Source organism: Mastigoproctus giganteus, chromosome 7 (genome assembly GCF_048544385.1).
Source record: "Mastigoproctus giganteus isolate SK-2022 chromosome 7, ASM4854438v1, whole genome shotgun sequence".
Lineage (NCBI taxonomy): Eukaryota > Metazoa > Arthropoda > Arachnida > Uropygi > Thelyphonidae > Mastigoproctus > Mastigoproctus giganteus.
The window spans coordinates 18,443,520-18,456,321 of NC_143581.1; the positions used below are offsets into that span (position 1 = coordinate 18,443,520).

At 36.3% G+C, this 12,802-nt stretch overlaps 1 protein-coding gene across 1 annotated transcript in view; it reads right to left on the reverse strand.

The window, feature by feature from the left end:
• The window catches only part of LOC150082607 (uncharacterized), a 33,154-nt gene extending 20,951 nt beyond the window's left edge, over nt 1-12,203 (reverse strand). Inside the window, exon 1 of the mRNA XM_090377541.1 lies at nt 11,762-12,203. The gene's annotated coding sequence lies outside the window, so the exon portion shown is untranslated. The remainder of the gene's footprint in view (nt 1-11,761) is intronic.
• Between the last annotated feature and the right edge of the window lie 599 nt (nt 12,204-12,802).

Genomic DNA, 12,802 nt, shown 5'->3' on the forward strand with positions numbered 1-12,802 from the left:
AACTGAATATATATGCCTGAGTCAGTGCTAGTATTCAAGTATGTGGGGGAGGTCACACCCAATATTAATTTTCAACAATGTAAACAGTTTTTGTTGATATCTCAAATAAAACTTATTGTATTCACTCAAAAATTAATTTATTCCTATAATCCCACTTAACATTATCACCAACTTTGGTCAAAATTAGATCACCTCATGGTGTTCTGATTGCTGGTGCAAACAGTACATTCAACTGCTTAAGCTGTGACATCCTTAAACCTGCCGCACAACAAATCAAAGTAGCAAGAATGAAGTGTTGCTGGATTGTGTTTTGGAAAAGAATGGTTCCATTGCACAAAATCTATTTTTTCTCTGAAGATTAATTACTATATTTAACAACCACTTTTCTACCATGTGAAATTAATAATATAGTTTATTAAACTTATAGACCAAACCACTATATAAGGTGACATTTCAGGCATCTTACCGATACCCATCATCAGACCATGCTGTTAGGGGTAAAAAATATAAAGGGTTACAATTTAAATTATATTACAATAATTATTAATTATGAATTTTAAGTCTAAAGTATTTAAGGTTAAATTTCTATTATGGTTACAATAGAAAACATACATTACAATAAGTAAATACGTACGGATAAAATTACATAAAGATTAAATTCTTACCTGCTAACAGACTCCTGCTTGCCAATGCTACCAGAACCTGGTGTGCATACTGGAAAGAGGTGCTGCCAACAGTTAATTTATAAATAAGGGATTAAGTCTATTAGCTAATAGAAAGATGCCAAGCTTTTCTATCCTGGATTCAGTGATTCTTGTTGGAGTGGAAGACTTGGGGTGAACTATGCTCTCATAGTCCGAACGTTAGGAAAACCCTACTTCTCATTCAATGAGGATTGTATACACAACTTTCTGGCCTCATCATGGAAAATGCCCTCTCTCCACTCATAGCAGAAATATTTATGCCCGAATTAGAGATGAATTTCTGGAAAACCAACCTAAAAAATCAAAATTCTGGAGCAGATATGTTGAAGATATAATAGCAATCTGGAGCTATGGAACAGAAAATCTACAAAAATATTTTGAAGCTCTTAAAAACAATACCAATTCAAAATGGAAATAGAAAACAACAGCAGGCTTCCTTTCCTAAACATCCTGTTCATCCCCAGGGCTACTTATGGAAGTTTACAGGAAGTCTACAGACATTGGGTTCATCTTAAACTACAAATCTTGCCATCCCTTCTCAACAAAAATCTCTGTTATCAAATCCTTCATTCTCAGAGCATATAGAATTTGTAAAGAAGAAACCCTCCAATAAGAACTACAAACAATAACCAGGCTTGTCCTGAAGAATGGATTTCCTCTACATGTTATTAATAGATAGTAATTAGATATTAGTAGAATATTAATGATATTAATAGATAGAAGGCATCGCCAAGACCTTCACATAACCCCAACCCAGCAGGGGTAGAAATATAGCTTACATACCAACAATCACTACTAAAATAGCAAAAGAAGTAAGAAAATATGGAATAACCACCTTTTTCAAGAGTTAAGCTTCCATTAAGCAGATCTTAAAACAACAGCCCAATAGTCCCAACAACCCTAGAGGTCCTATTTATAAAACAGATTGTAGGTGGGGGTACATACATAGGAGAATCCTATAGAAGAAACTGCAGAATCAAAGAACATAAAAAAAAAGACGTACAATATGGAAGAATCCTAAAATCCGACACAGCCTTACATGCATTCCATTGTGGTGACACATGGGATTCCAACAATACTAGAATCCTCTATACAGACAATCAATCTGTATAGAGAATTCTAGTATTGTTGAAATCCAAAAGAGGAAAATATAAAGAAGCCTTCTTCATAAAAATGTTCGGAGCCTCATCAATTAACTGAAAACACGGAGTTGAATTCAACCCACAATATTTCCACCTTTTCAACAAGAAAATAGAAGAAAAGAAAAAAATAGTCCAGATATCCGGAAGAGCAGCCCATATACAACTCCCCCCAGAACCAGCCTGCACAACCACAGATGATCGGAGTATGAGAGCAAAGTTCACCCCAAGGCTACCACTCCAACAAGAACCACTGGATCCAGGATAGAAAAACTTGGCATCTTTCTATTGGCTAATAGACTTGATCCCTCACCTATAAATTAACTGTTAGCAGCACTTGCCAGTATACACATCAGGTTCTAGTAGCATAAGCAAGCAGGAGTCTTTCATCAGGTAAGAATTTAATCTTTATGTAATTTTATCCGTACGTATTTACTTATTTAAATATATGTTTTCTCTTGTAACCAAAACGAAATTTAACCTTAACTACTTTAGACTTAAAATTCACAATTAATAATTATTGTAATATAATTCAAATTGTAACCCTTTATATTTTTTGCCCCTAACAGCATGGTCTGATGATTGGTATCAGTAAGATGCCTGAAACATCACTATAAATGTATAGTGGTTTGGGTTTATTAAGTAGCAATTAATCTTCATGGAAAACAACCATGTCAAGTCATTCCCTAACTATTTTTTCTCCCTTCAGACATTTCTTTAAACTAGTTCTGTTGCTTCACCTTTGAACAAAGATTTCTATTGCTTGATATCATGATTGCATTTTTTTTTTAACTTCACTGAACTGGAGAAGTAAATTATATTCTGTCAACTTAACTAACAAATCCTCTCATTTCTTTAATTACCTTTTGGTTTTTCATACTATTGACAGCAGTCATTGAAAATCTTATTTTTGGCTGAAAAAAAATCTAAATCACAGTCAAAATTAATCAAGACTGCTTTTAATTTTTTTTTTTCATTAAATTTGGCCATATGGGTGAGTAATAAAACTAAGAGAACAAACTTGTGTTCAAAAAGATCTAAACTCCTTTCATTTCACAAATATACATGGTCTTGGTTCAAATCTCAATGATGCCAATTTCCACCTACAATCCCCACTTACTTTTTCTTGCAGAATCCCATTTATTGGTTGCTTCTACCACCACTTCTCTCAACTGCCCTATTTGCTCCATGATTCCTTTCCCTTCAAAGATGGTACTTGTGCATATGTCTGCTCTGATATTCCTTGTTAGTGACTTCTTCACCCAGGATCTCCTATTTTTGACCTCTTGTGGCTTAAAACCTCTACCACAATCAGTCAAATTCATCTGATGCTTCTATCATTCTCCCAATTCTTTGAAACTCTACTTTCTCTACTCTTAACTTTCCCAAAAGTGAGGTAATTTTCCTTGGTGATTTTAATGTTCACAACTGCAGCTGGCTTCAATTTCCTATTTAACGTGGACCCAGCTTGTCAACATGCTGATGTATTTGCAATTACTAATAACCTCACACACCTTCATTTACCTACCAGAATTCTAGACAAGGTGCAATATGGCCTAAGTAGCTCTTGCACCAGAAAACACTACAACAACAACTCCAGACAATTTTAACCACACACCCAACATTCATAATCTGTACCTTACCAACAATCCTTCAAAGTGCAGTCAATGATAGTGGTACTATAGGTGCTTCAGATCACAACTTGGTAAGTCTCTTCTTCAATGAAGTCTGCCCCTCCCCTCTCTCAGCTTGGATTGTTTGGCATTACAAGAATGCAAAATGAGATGATCTGTGACATTTCCCTCTATTCTTTGCCATCACTGTTTTAAAACTTCCAACCTCAATTTTTGCTCAGACCATATCAGTGAAATTATTCATGTAGGGATGAAATCCTATACTCGCATTCCACCCAAAATTTTGTCTTTTGTCTAAACCTTGGTTTCCCAATAAATGAGCTAAGGCTGTAAAGCATAAGAATGTGGCACATTGTAATTGGCTTAAGTCCAAATCTTCAGCTTCATTTTCTTCATACACTGAAGCTTGCTACAATTGTAAAACAGTTATTAATCAATCCAAACTTGATTTTGAACAGGCTAAGAGTAGAAAAGTTGATTCTTGCCAAAATAGTAGTCAAGCATTCTAATATTCAACCAAAGCTACTAACATTTCTGCTGATAATAATAATAAAAAACCTTCACACATCAATTATCCTATCCACTGCCTTTAATAATTTGTTGTCTAATCCTTCCTTAAATTTATTCTGATTACCCACTTCATATAAAACCAAAACTACTCTCCGGCTGAAAACAAATTTCCATACATCTAGCATTAGCATTAGCATTAGTAGAGGTATATGATGCAAGAAAGCAAGCTTATTCAGCATCAGCCAAAAAAAAAAAAAAAAAAAAAACCCTCTCCCATTTCACCCCTCCGTTCGTTCGAAATACCTGTCCAGTTGAGCTTTAAATTTGTTTAGGCTATCAACTTCAACAACAAGCGATGGAAGTCGGTTCCACCAACCAACCACCCGCTGGCCAAAGGCAAATTTCCGCACATCTATCCGACATCCGTCCTTCCTCAATTTGAATTTATGCCCTCTGAGGTGATTATTCTGAGAAAGATGAAGAATCCCATTGGCATTGAGCATGCTCAAACCATTCAAAGCCTTATACACCTCTATCAGATCACCTCGCCGGTGCCTAGTCTCCAGACTCTGTAATTTGCAAAACTTAAGCCTTTCTTCGTAAGAGCAACCCTTTGTTCCATTTACTAATCTTGTTGCCCTTCTCTGTACCCGTTCCAGCAGCTCTACATCCTTCTTGAAATGAGGCCTCCAGACCTGTATACAGTACTCAAGATGTGGCCTAACCATTGCCTTATACAAGGGAATAATCACCTCCTTATCCCTGCTAGAAAAATTCCTGTATATCATTGACAAGACACCATGAGCTACTCTTGCAGCTCGTCTGCACTGCTCAGAGAACTTCATATCTGCCTGCACAATTACCCCCAGGTCCTTTTCATTCTCCACCACTGTCAGTGTAGTACCGCAGAGTTGATACATTGCTCTGGGGTTACTGTTACCCATATGTAGTACTTTACATTTGTCAATGTTAAACTTCATTTGCCACCTCTCAGCCCATCTGTTCAACCTTTCCAGATCCTGTTGCAGCAGCATAGCGTCAGTAGTGTCCTTAACGACCCTGCCAACCTTTGTATCATCTGCAAACTTAGACATTAAACTTGATATCCCATCATCAATATCATTCATAAACACCGAAAACAACAATGGACCCAACACTGAACCTTGAGGAACTCCACTAATAACATTAGTCCACGTTGAGCAGTGTCCATTGATTACCACTCTCTGTCTTCTGCCACTCAACCATCCCCTTATCCATAGCAGCAATTTGCCTCCAATGCCACACTGCTCCAATTTGTGCAGCAGTCTTCCATGTGCAACAGTATCAAAAGCCTTTCTAAGATCCAAATATATAATATCAAAGTTATTCCCTGCATCCAGTTCTTTTGTGACTACATCATAGTATCCAATCAAATTGGTCAGGCAAGACCTGCCCTTAACAAAACCATGCTGCGTCTGAGCTATAACTGAATTCTTGTCTAGATGATCCTGCAGTGCTTCTTTAACCAGTGCCTCCATTAATTTACCTGGAACAGAAGTTAAACTAACAGGTCTATAATTACTTGTGTCAGCCTTTGATCCTCCTTTGTGAATTGGGGTTACATTTGCACATCTCCAGTCTATGGGTACCTCCAGTCTATGGGTACCTCATCTATCCTGCAATCACCATTTTTTTTTTTTTTTTTTTTTTTCACTGGTGCTTAGTTTCCAAGCACTGCAATCTACAGAACTAAAGTTCTACTTAGTAAGGGTACCCTTTTGTGTTGCTGACTAATCTTGTTGCTCATTTCTGCACTCATTCCAACAGATTCACATCCTTCCTAAAATGAAACAAACTTCCAGACCTGTACACAGCTACTCAAAGGGTAGCTTAATCATTGCCTTATATGAGAATTTAAACATATCATATTGAAGCAAATTCCAATTCATTTAATATATTTCCAGAATTCTGACCAGAGATAAAACAGAGGCCCACCATTGGGACCAAAATAAAACGAAAACTAATGCAGTTAAATAGATGTATTTACTCTCTCAATTTCTCCTCCATCCCCTCCAAAAAATTGCAGCTAGTACAATAATTGCAACTAACATTCTTCTACATCCTTTTGATTAACTATTTATAGGAATTTTGATAGATGGTAATATTCTCTGGTTTCCCCCCCCCCCCCCCGGTATAACTTCTGCCTATTTTTTTTTTTTTTAGATAGCTACAGACTTGGTTTCAACACTTGAATAAACATGTATTTTCACAGCTTTTCAAATGATGTTAAAATGCAATGTGTGCTGTGTCCGTATGGCTTCAAAATCAATATCCCATTTCTGCCCAGGAGGATTATCAGCATTATGATAAATCTTCTTTTACACACTTTAAATTCACTGCTGTGGTAACTATCCTGAATGCCACTCAATTAAAAATGTGTCAAGCATTCTGTGGCGGAATGCATGTCCATATCTATTACCCCAGTCTAATCACAGAGGAATGAATATACTGGGTTAAGTGGGAAGAACTGACAACCATTTTTACATGTTGCTCGAACAGCATGACACATAGGTAATGTAAATTTATTAAAAGAGGAATGAACCACTTTTAACCTATGCAAGATTTAAATACCTGTTAATTTCCAGTTGGTAACTGTATACAGAAATTAATCATTTCAGGGTGTGGGCCTAACACTTCATTATGAACTGTCCTTACAGTCAATGCTAGTTCTCTGAAGGGTGGGTAAGTAAGCCAATAAGAATATTTTAAACTTTTTTTGTATAAAAATACGGTTATCCTGACAATTGAAGGCTAAAATCTGTAGTGCTCTAATACCATGTTTGAACTAAAGGACTTAACCAGGCTGTGAATTCAAATTTTCAGGAAATGCATATGAAGAATCATCCCAAAGAATGGCCTCTTTCCTGCCCCCCCCACCTTACAGGGACTCTTATGAAGATCAGAAATTGGTCTCTGTTTTTTCCTTGGTAGCATTATCACTATTTATAGAAATTTATTTTTTCATTAATGAAATTTTTTAATCAACTGGTCTAGGATATTGGATGTCATACCGCAAACAAACTGGTTTGCTTTTCCTCGGTAGTACTGTCACCATTTCTAGAAATTTTTCTTTATTTTAATGAATATTTCTTAAGCAACTGTTGCTATGACGTTGAATGTATTACCACAAATGTCTTATCTATTAAACTTATGATTTCATTTAGTTATTTGGACTTCCTATCTTGTTTGAATAATACCAACATATCATATCACCAAATTCCCCGAAAGCTGCTATTTTTCAGTATATGAGATTATCTTTTATGAGATATATCATTCCAAATGAAAACAATACAATGATGTAATAAGCATATAAAATTATTCTATTTGGATTTTTGTTTTAATTTGATTTCTGTTTGTGCAAGGATATGGGAATTTTTATTTATATGAACCACCATATGACTATCATCATATTAAACTCGGGATTCATGTGAGATTATTCACCTTCTTCCTTTTAAGTTAAGTTTTGTAATTTGAGTGAATTACCAACTCAGTGCCTTAGAAGAAAAGTTTTTCCATGGTTTCCATATTAAGAATTTGAAAAATATCTTTGAACAAATTATTTCCGCATGTTTATGGGATTCTGTACAAATACCAAAAGGTCAATAAAACCAAAAAATTGTTAAAAAAAAAAAAAAATTGTTCAAGTAACACTTGAAATATTTTTGGATTTTGGACAAAAGTAGATCACGCAGTAGGTGGTATCATGATATCTGCTTTTTAAGGGCACAAAAGGTGATATTGTTGTATATGTTGCCATTAACGACAAAGAGTAGATCTGCGAGACTTACATAACAATGGCAATGATGGCAAGAGTCACAAGTTAGGGCAATTAAAAAAGTACCCAGTTAGAATTGAATTTAAGTGTCTGCAAATTCTGCTCAGACATGATAGGAGGGAGTATATGTTAAGAGCCTTGTCAATCAATTCAGCCCTGGAGAGAATGTGCAAGGCTCATCGGGTAGAAATTTTTTCAGCGTGGGTCTGTGCTTGTTAACAGGAGAGTGTTTTTACAGGAATGGAATTATACTTGAACAGAAGGAGTGCAAGAATATTTGCTGATGCTATCAAGGCAGTGATAGGTGGGTCAGAAAACTGCTAGTTTTGGCAACATGCAGACTAATAGTTTAACTAGAGCCAGCCACAGGCAGATGTGAAACGGATTCTTGCATTGCTGCTATTGGTACATGCAACAGACTAGAAAGCAAGGTGCCTGGGATTTCAGGCCCTGCTGTGGGTCATCATGGAACAAATGAATAAATGGGCTGTGTTAGGGTAAGAGCAATGTAAATAAATTGATGAATTTGAAGTACTGATTAAGTTGCCGAATGAAGACATTGTAGGTTTTTTTTTTTTTTTTTTTTTTTTGATTAGGTAGTTGTTGGCGTATTGGCTTCTGTGGCCATATTGCACCTCCCAAGGTTTTTGCAGTACTTTGATCCAAGCCCGAGGCGAGAATCGAACCCGCAACCTTTGGGTTGCCGGGCAGGTACTTTACCCACTCGGCTAGCCCGGTCGGCGACATTGTAAGAATAGCGGAGACGTGGTCACTTAGACATAAGTGATGCTGAATTTGAATATGGTGAGTAGAATGTATACAGGAAGGACAGGAGAGGTTATGATCTTAGTTAAGAGGAATATTAAATCTAAGGCAGTGCATCCAGTTGACTTGGGTGATGAGTGCAATGTTGAGTCAGTTTGGTGTGATATAAGCACTGGGAAATCAAAATTGAGTAGAAGTGTGTTGTAGACCTAATGATTATGATGAGTACACCAAACAGCCAAATATTGTATGTTTGTATTTTAAGTATAACATTATACATATTCCTATAGAGGAAAGACCCATTAAGAAAACCAAAAAATCTGGTATATGATCCTGAGATCTATATTAACTGTAGATAAAATCTAAAACCAACATATTGGCTTGAAATTCCTAAAATTAATTTCATAAACAAGTGCCATGTTAAAAAAAAAAAAGCCATTATAGCAATATGGATGTACGAGACCCTAAATTAATAGAAAGTGTACCAATATGCAGGGTTATGAAATAACTACACGGAAACATAGATAATGTTCTATTTTTAATGACTTCTAATCAGATTCCAGAAGTGGCCGTCTCCAAGAAAAGCAGTACTGCTATCAGAGAAGAAACCATTTTTCTCTGAATTGAAAATTATACGCCTTAAAATTATATACACGATTATATGCCTGGTCAAAAACTGTTTAACTCAATTTTAATTTTTTTTTTTTTTTTTCATATTAGGTATGTTATACTTCTAGATACTCTACAGAAATCCCCAGTTTTGCATCACAAAGAGCACAGAGCTTAGATTTTGTGGTTTTTCTTATTTTCTTCACTTGAATTAAACTTGTGAATATAAAAAGTTCATACAAGTAAATTATGAAATCAGTGTGTGAACTCAATATGGAATCAATGATCACAAATAAAATCGGGCACTTCCATGGGCAGGAGCAGCAGTGCGTAGCACACACTTCTTGATTAGACCGGGGTTCGAGCCCGTAACCACCAAATACGGAAAGGTCAGGTAATGACCACCGAATATCCCCAGAGCAATATGGCCTTAGTTGCTAATGCTCCTAAAAACCAAACCAACAACAAATAAAATCCTTCAACAGTTCCTTTCAAAGAAAGTTATTGCTAGGTTTCAAATTCCATGAATTTTTGAAGTGTCTAACTTAACTTCCAGAAAAAGACACCAGTTCTTCAAATCTTTTTGATATAGATTTTAGTTAAATCCATTGGTATAATGGATTTAACTAAAATCCATATCTGTGTTACAAATATAACTGAAATTAGGAGGAGAAAATTGTTCATTCTACAGGTTTCATTCAACAATACACCAAATGGAACAGACCCCATGCTACAGGAGGGGTCTGTTCAACAATACACCAAAAATCCTGATACACTTCAGCGTATCAGAATTTCTAACATATGATATTTTAATTGTGACACACACAATATTTTAAGTAATCAACTTTTTGGGACCCATGAGTTGAGAAGCACTGGCATATGCAACATAACATGATGGGTTATGTGTAGGACCCATAAACTTCAAACATGCATACCCAGTATGCATATTTAAAATCCTTGGGTACCACAATGGGTAGAGCCTGTGACATTCTTGTTCTGACAACAAAGAAAGATGCATTCTGAAACCTTCATCAAAGGTTGCCACAAAATGACTATTTATTATGACAATGCAATAGAATAAGCAAAGTAATTATGAAATTTAGTTTTCAGATTTACCAAAACCATTGACAGAAAATCTTTAATGACCCTTTGGTGCAAGCAACCTTCAAAATGGGATAGAAATAACAAATGATTAGAGGGATCCATCCACAAAGTTAAACCTTTTTGATCTTCAAGAACCTTCATGGATGCACAAGGACCTTGTGATTTACTAAAGATGGGTTACGAAAAATCAATTTGTGTGAGAAGGGTGGTAAGTGCTGTTGTGTGTGGTCAACTTGTTTGGTTAATACGATTAATTTACAGTTTACAAAAGTTCCTAAATATTTCACATAACTTATAGGGATCAAACAACATTGGCAGTTACTATGAGCAACTTTTAATTAGAACCAAAAATTGGACTTGATTGAAATAATTATCCATTATAATAGATGGAAAGTGATTTATTTTTTGGGTAGGGAGGAGTGTGAATACCAGGATGCATGGTCTTTGCATAGGTACTTGAAGTTTGATAACTCTTTGGTGGCAATGTTTATTGAATGCCTTAATAAATAATTGCACAAGTCGAATGTGCTGAATATACCATGTCCTTCTTCCACAAAAAAAAAAAAAAAAAATTGGTATTCCGCATCTCATTTACTTAGTATTTTTTAAAAAATATTCTTTATTATCTCATAAAAAACAGAATAAATTATCACTATTACGTTAACAGATGAAAAATCCTATCGGATTACAACTGAAAATGATTATAGCAAGGGTTTAAAAGGAATAAAAAAAAATAGCATTTCACAAAAACGGCAATTTCTATATGTTGTAATTAATGCATGAACTCAATAATCCTTTTAGGTTCTATTTATGATCTTTTCGTTCAACGTACAATATGAAAGAGTAAAAATATACACCCAATTTTATTATTACATCATAAATTTCCGGATGTTCCATCAAGCTTGGACTATGAGCATTGATATGTGGCCAAAAATTTCTGAAAACTTAGCATGGTACATTAAAATCAGCCATTAAAATTGCGATGTTTTAATTATTTCCATCATACAAATTCATGGCAGGAACTTTAAAACAATTCTTGTTACTTCCCAAAGAATCGTTAACTCCAATGAGTTTCAATGAATTGGGCAAACGTAAATACCGTATATAGCAAACCACAAAAGTTTAAAATTAGTAATTCTTTAATTTTGCATGCTCAATTATAATCCTTATCCATGGTTGCAAAATTAATTACTATCAAGTTGCCATCTTCTTGGGTTCAAATTCCAACAACTTGCGCAAAACTGAATATTGCTAGGTACCATGATTACGATAATTATTTTTGATGCACTATTTATGCATACGACTACCACCCTTCTTGCTGGCAACTACGGAATTCAAGATGGACGACGTTTATCAACTAGGTTACCGTGCGCTGGTAGATCGACAGAAATTACAATCGACACGAAGCACTACTTCCTCAAAAAATGCCAATACCATCTCTTCAAAGCATTGCATTAATAAAAACAAAACATCATTACTTACCATTCACGCTATTCCGATGGTCCAAAAGCCTAACCCAACACCAAACGAGCGACCCGGACAACAAAGTGATATAGTCTCCATGTACTGGGAAGGCAAAGCTGCAGAACTAGTCGTCGTTGTTACGCCCGATGGCCATGCGCCATGTTAGTGCCAACTGTGCAGTCCCGAAGAGCAGGCCTCCCACTGTACACCATTATGCTCCGCGCTTGTTATCGAAGGTTGCCCTGCCATCAGCAGGGCTTTGCCGAGTACCTTGCCAATCAAGTTGATTAGTGTCGAAACCTCAACGCCAGATACTCTGTTGCTATGTAGCAAGTTTTCGAAGTCACCGATTAGAAATTGGAGTTCCTAAACTACTCATTCTTCTCAAAATTAAAGACCTCTTCACGACGACACAGTCCACGCCGAGTAGTCAACTTCTACAAAGACTCCGAACGCACCACTAGCGATTCGTGGCATCCACCTATCTCTGAAAGGAAAGGAAGTCACGTGACTCGGATGTCTGGTGTACCATTCCTCTGGCTGGATGGAATTTAAGCAGTTGCTTTCCATTGGAAAACCAGCAACGAGGTGCTCAATTCATTATCTTAGACGATCTAACAGAAAGGCCATCATATAATTGTTGTTTATATTTGTATTTCAGTAAAACTAAAGCGAGAGCAACGATAAATGGCACTGCTTGTACAACGGACGGGGAGCGTGCCCATGTCACCCATGCGTGCGACCGTAGCAGCAGCAGCAACGGCTGACGGCCGGTAAGCGATGCCTTGTCCTGCGGCAGCTTCGATTTCCGCAGATCAGGCTGGAACTATATATGAATTACACATATTTTCTCTTCTCCAAAGCGTGCTGCCAGCTCCGCGAGCTTCATTCGGTTCACCTTTACACACACCAGCGTTTGGTCACTTCAGGGAACATCTGCATGACACTCTTTAATGGTCCCGTTTTGACACATTGCTGGTCATCGAAGGAGTCGCAGAAAAAAAAAAAATTATGCATCGTTAAAACTTTTAAAGGTAGCAAGCCAGCTCCATAAGATTC